This window comes from Lissotriton vulgaris, chromosome 2_1, assembly GCF_964263255.1.
Source record: "Lissotriton vulgaris chromosome 2_1, aLisVul1.2, whole genome shotgun sequence".
NCBI classification, from domain to species: domain Eukaryota; kingdom Metazoa; phylum Chordata; class Amphibia; order Caudata; family Salamandridae; genus Lissotriton; species Lissotriton vulgaris.
The window spans coordinates 295165546-295171545 of record NC_141687.1 but is presented as its reverse complement, the minus strand read 5'-3'; the positions used below and the strand labels follow the sequence as shown (position 1 = coordinate 295171545).

Genomic DNA, 6000 nt, shown 5'->3' with positions numbered 1-6000 from the left:
CAAGGCTCGGGGGTGCCCTACCTGTAACATGCTGCATCAATCCTTACGCCACCTTCAAGCAGGCGCAGGGTTTTGACGCAGCATGGCCCTAAAAGTGACTGCGTGAAATCTTGTAGATTTCACTCAGCCACTTTTAGGAGGCATTCCTGCACCGGTACAAAAGGGGCATGGGGCTTGTAAATCTGCCCCTGGTTGTTTCCATCCATCCACCCATGCTTTTTTACGCATTCCCAGATTTACTCAGAGTAATGGGACTGCGTCAACATTGTACGTTTTCCCAACAGAGACGCCACGAGGAGAAATATCTTTAATTCTCCCCGTTTAGTCCTCTTTCTATGTGTGCTGGCATTCTGCCCTCTCCCTTACAGGCATGGCAGCGCGGCAATGCGTTGCATGAAAGGTTTGATAAATCTGTCCAGGGTCCATTTGAAAAGTCCTCCTTGGGCGTTTGTAAATCAAATATACCAAATTTAAGCGAAGAAAACTTTAAGAAAACAACCTGTCGTATAAACAAGTGCAGGAAAGCTCAAATTTTTCACACCACATGCACAAACCTCACATTAAGCCATTGTAAGCAACAGAAAAACAAATGGACTCCATCATCTATCTCATTTTCTTATACAGTTATAAGGATCTAACCACTCAGTTTGTGTTTCCTTCCTCCAGCTCTCCTGTAAGAGAGAGCTGAACGGTCATCAATAGCAAACAGCAGCTGCATAAATGCAACACTGTCCACTCGCTTCGCGCTCAGAAGGACACACTTCAACTCTTCCTCGTGGTTAGCGAAGACCAGACACTTTCGAACACATTTCCTCAGTTTTTTTTTTTTTTTTTTTTTTGTAAAAATATACTTTATTTAAAATATTTGTCAGGTTTACATTTTAAGCAGTCCCTTATACGACTATAGAAATGATCCCTGAAAGTATAGTCTTAGCACAGACGACTGCAGCTCACACGAACAGAGAAAGTAAAACCCCTTCTCACGTACAGTAAGGAAAGGTTCGACATCATCAACTCCAACAAAAACATATGGCTGTATAACGCCACAAAATAACAATCTAAAGGTGCACGGGCAGACGTGTTCCTAGCAATAAAGCATTCTCAGTAGATCCTGGGTGACTCACTGCTTTAAAAATCTGCATAATCGAAATCAGTAACCAATCACATTCAGCCTGCCTTTTCTTCACACACACGCACGGATTCCCTGCCCACTGTTCCCGAAACAGACAGAGGACTACAGTGTGAAAGTTAAAGTTCAAACAGGAAAAGTTCGATACATTTGTCCAGGGTCCATTTGAAGAGTCCTCTTCGGGCGCTTGTACATGGAATGTACCTAATTAAAGAGAAGACATACTTTTCGAATTAATCCTGTAGAATAAACAAGCGCAGAAGAGCTCAAACGTTATCAACCCACATGCACACGCTCCACTTATAGCCACCGTCAGCACCTTCAAAACGAAATACAGAATAGACTCAATCAACTTTCTTATACTGCAATGAGAAGCTGACCACTCAGTTTGTGTTTCCTTCCTCCAGCTCTCCTGTAAGAGAGAGAGGAACGGTCATCAATAGCTAACAGCAGCTGCATTAATGCAACACTGTCCACCCGCTTCGCGCTCAGAAGGAAACACTTCAACTCTTCCTCGTGGTTAGCGAAGACCAGACACTTTCGAACACATTTCCTCAGTTAAGAACTATAGAAATGATCCCTGAAAGTATAGTCTTAACACAAAGGACTGTAGCTCACACGGAGAGAGAAAGTAAAAACCCTTCTTAAGTACAGTAAGAAAAGGTTCGGCATCATCAAATCCAACAAAAACATATGACTGTATAACAACACAAAATAACAATCTAAAGGTGCACAGGCAGACGCTTTCTTCGCAATAAAGCATTCTCAGTAGGTCCTGGGTGACTCACTGCTTTAAAAATCTGCATAATCGAAATCAGTAACCAATCACATTCAGCCTGCCTTTTCAGCCTGCCTTTTCTCCCTGCTCGCTGTTCCCGAAACAGACAGAGGACTACAGTGTGAAAGTTAAAGTTCAAACAGGTAAACAAAGCGTAGCCATATAGTTTTGTTTCGTGCTTTGGCTCACAGCAACAAACACGTTTTTACTTGTTGGAAAATTAAGAGAACCAGTTGGTAAACTCACAGCAAAGACAATCTAGCATTACTTCCACAGTTTTCTGCACTGCACTAAATGAGCACTATTACCATTTCAAGATGGCAATGCATAGTCAGACTGCGCGAAGAGTGGGACAGATTTACGAGAAAGTAGTGCATCTGTGAAGGTGCGTCACTTTCGCTGCGCCACTTTGAGAAACCCTTGCGCCGCTATGGATGCGCCGTATTTACAATACGGCGCACCATGGCACAAGGATTGACAGATGCGTCAAAAATTCTGACGCATCTGTTCACGCAAAAGTCACGCATTGCTAGAGTTGTGTCGCAAGCACGACGCAACTCCTGCAATGCAAGGGGAGGCCTATCCTCATTGCGCTGCGTCACTCCTTACGCCTGCTTCAAGCAGTAAGAATGTGACGCAGTGGCATCCTAGAAGTGGCGCAGATTTCACTGCGTCACTTCTAGGAGGCTTTTTTGAGTTGGAAAGCCCATCCTGCGGACATTATACCTGACGCAGGTACAATGTGACGCAGGGCTTTACAACGTGACGCATCTCCCGAGATGCGTCAGGTTGTAAATGGGCCGCATTTTTACGCTGCTGCTGAGTCACAAAACGTGACGCAACTGCTGCGTAAAAATGACGCAGGGGCTTGTAAATCTGCCCCAGTTTGTTTTACTACAGATCAGACTGAATCACCAGAGCACTTAGTCTGTCGAAGCAAAGCCGTACCCGAGCTCTGATTTCACATCATACTGTGCCAAAACTGTTAGAGGTCAAGGAACTATTCTTGTTCACTGCCTTGATTTAGATGCCCGGGCCAAGACAGGGATTTTTCTGGAAGCTTCATCCCAAAATATCTTTGCGAGATGTTCAACTTCCTATCTGAAAGCGATTTACATGTTCAGAGGCAAAGTGCTATTTGCACTCAGTTTGATTACTGCAGTGCTTTACAAGAGGGAAAATTGGGAAAACTCGTCACAAATCTGCAGGTTCCACAAGACTGTGCAGGAAGACCGTTTTCAATCAGAATATTTGGTCCAGATTATGAACTGTCAATCTGCCGAAAGAGTCACACTGATTGCTAGTGCATGAGAAGCGACCAGGCAAGGTTGCAAGCGTGGAAACCAAAGGTGTAGCAACCAACTACCTCTACATTTTAAAATGTTGGACCACAGACCATATGTTATTTTATGTTATGTTATATTTACTTATATAGCGCACAGCTGCCCCAGCTAAGGGGCGTCCCGGCGCTTTTCCAGAGAGATCGGAGAGTTAAGCACAACAGATGTTACAGTGAAGAAATAACATAACAGAGCAGTCTAGCAGAAAAGGTGGGTTTTAATGGCCTTTCTGAAAGTCAAGAGGTCATTCAGACCACGTATCTGGGGTGGTAGGGCATTTCAAAGTTTAGCTGCGATATATCGGAAGGAGCGCCCTCCCATCCGGGCTCGCTTTATTCGGGGGACCACTGCCAGATTCTGGCCTTCTGATCGAAGGGTTCGCCGAGGTGTGTACTTAGTCAGAAGGGGACATAGCATACGGGGAGAAGCTGTTTTCAGGATTTTAAATGCAAGGCATTGAGTCTTGAAATGAATCCTCTTCTCCACAGGAAGCCAGTGGAGTTTAGTAATGGTACTGGCAGCTGACTGGAAGCGGGCTCTGGCTGCTGCATTTTGTACTCGCTGCAGTCTGCCCATCTCCGCCTGGTTGGCCCTCAAAAAGAGGGAGCTCGCGTAGTCCAGCCGCGAAAGGAATAGCAGACTGCACCACAAGCTGGCGGGTGGGGGGGATCAAAAATTTTTAGAGTCGGCTTGAGGTTCTGCAAGATCCCAAAGCACGTAGCGGCAACTTTCTTAGTGTGATGAACGAAATTCAGCGAGGAGTCGATCCAGATTCCGTGCTTTTTTACCTCGCTTTTAGGTTCGGGGGGGCTGCCAAGAATGTCCGGCCACCATTTGTCTCCCCATACCGAACCCTCTTTACCCACTAGCAGGACCTCGGTTTTCTCGGCATTAAGCTGTAGGTAGTTTGATGTCATCCAATTGGTTACAGCTGTAAGGCCCTGGTTGAAGTTGTGCGCGCTCAACCCAGGCTCGTCACTCAGCATCACCACCAGCTGAGTGTCGTCCGCGTATGAGACTATCGATAGCTCCCACCATTTGGCGACCTCAGCCAGTGGTTGGACGAAGAGATTAAAAAGCGTCTGACTGAGTGCCGATCCCTGGGGGACGCCCTGCTCGATAACCCGTTTGTTAGAGAGGAACGGAGGGGTAGAGACCCGGAAGGATCTTCCAGTCAGGAATGCCCTAAACCATTCAAGAGCCTGTCCTATAATCCCTGACTCCTTCAGTCGATATAGCAGGACCTCATGTGAGACCGTATCGAAGGCAGCACTGAGATCTAATAAAATCAGTGCTGCCGTCTGGCCGGAGTCCAAAATGTTCCGGAGATGTTCCGTCACACTCAGGAGTGCAGTTTCGGTGCTGTGGCCCGCACGAAAGCCATGTTTGGAGGCATCTAGGGTATTATTGGCACAAAGAAATTTCGTCAAGATGGTATTGACGGGAGACTCGGCCATCTTGGCCGGCCAAGGTAGCAATGAAATAGGCCTAAAATTCTCTGGCCTAGTGGGGTCCAGTGTGGGTTTTTTAATGATGGGGGACACCCATGCCTGCTTCCATCTGGTGGGTATTGTGGCTGTGGAAAATGAAGAATTGATAATCTCTCGGAGGGGATTGAGGACCAGTGCATCTGCTTCTCTGAAATGCGCGGGTTTTAGAGGATCTTCCGGGGAACCTGATTTAATTTTCCCACAAAGTTTAAGAAACTCCCCTTGACCCATGTCAGGTATACTCATAACTCTGTGGGTTGGCTCGTCTTTAGAAGGGGTGAGACTTGATGTATCTGGGAATGAGTTATATATCTTCCGGACTTTGTCAATGAATAAAGAGGCCAAATTCTCACAGTGAGTGTGGGAGGCCATTGTCTCCTCGACCGCTTTTTAGGCGCTAAGATCCTTGAGGATGTTGAAGAAGGTTTTAGAGGAGTTCTGACTTATGCTAATCTTGGTGGCGTAATATGCGGCTCGCGTCCTACAGATGTTTCTGTGGTAGTTTTTTTGTATCAGCACGTATTGGGTCTTTAGCACAGGGTCATAAGATTTCCTCCATTTACGCTCCGCCGCTTTACATTCTTTCCTGAGGATGGTAAGCGCCTCATTGAACCAGGGCCTGGACTCCTGGGTACGCGCCCTGATCCAGACTGCGGGCATCAATACATCCAGAGCCTGGGTCAGCCAGCTACAGAAATTTTCATAGCCCTGGTCAGTGTTGTCACTGCCCTTGCAAGGGTTAGCTTTAAGTAGGATGTAAAAGTCTTCTAGTCGTAGCTTCCTCCAAGGGCGCTTCAGCACCCTTTGGGTCAAATTAATGTTAGGGCTGTCGTGTATAGGTAAGGACATAATCACCAACATATGGTCGGTCCAGGTCATTGGAATTGGCGCTTCTACTGTAGCTTCCTCTTGGTTAGTAAAAATGGGGTCTAAGGGATGTTCCCCTCTGTGAGTAGGACCCTTTACTAGCTGGCAAAGTTGAAATGCGGCTAGGTCGGCTAACAAGCCGCTGATCTTTTTGTCCGTAGTCATATCGAAATGGATGGTAAGATCTCCAAAGATGTTAAAATTGGCGGTACCTACTTACTAAGGAGCAGACTGTCTCTAATAAAGCTTTAGTGAAGCTACTATCCTGCCCAGGGGGTCTATAAATCAAGATGCCTGACAGAGTTAGGTGGGGGGTTATCCTGATACTGTATCGAGCACATTCACTTCCCTCAATATTCAGCTTGGTAAACTGGCATGAGTATTGGGATCTAACCA

General features: G+C 46.3%; 1 non-coding gene and 1 pseudogene across 1 annotated transcript; both read right to left on the bottom strand.

Annotated features, from left to right (window-relative positions):
• Positions 1 to 637: 637 nt before the first annotated feature.
• Positions 638 to 932, bottom strand: LOC147730080 (small nucleolar RNA U3; annotated as a pseudogene).
• Positions 933 to 1507: 575 nt separating this feature from the next.
• Positions 1508 to 1725, bottom strand: LOC147730079 (small nucleolar RNA U3). Its single transcript, XR_015308986.1, has one exon. It is a non-coding gene; the product is annotated as a small nucleolar RNA U3 (small nucleolar RNA).
• Between the last annotated feature and the right edge of the window lie 4275 nt (positions 1726 to 6000).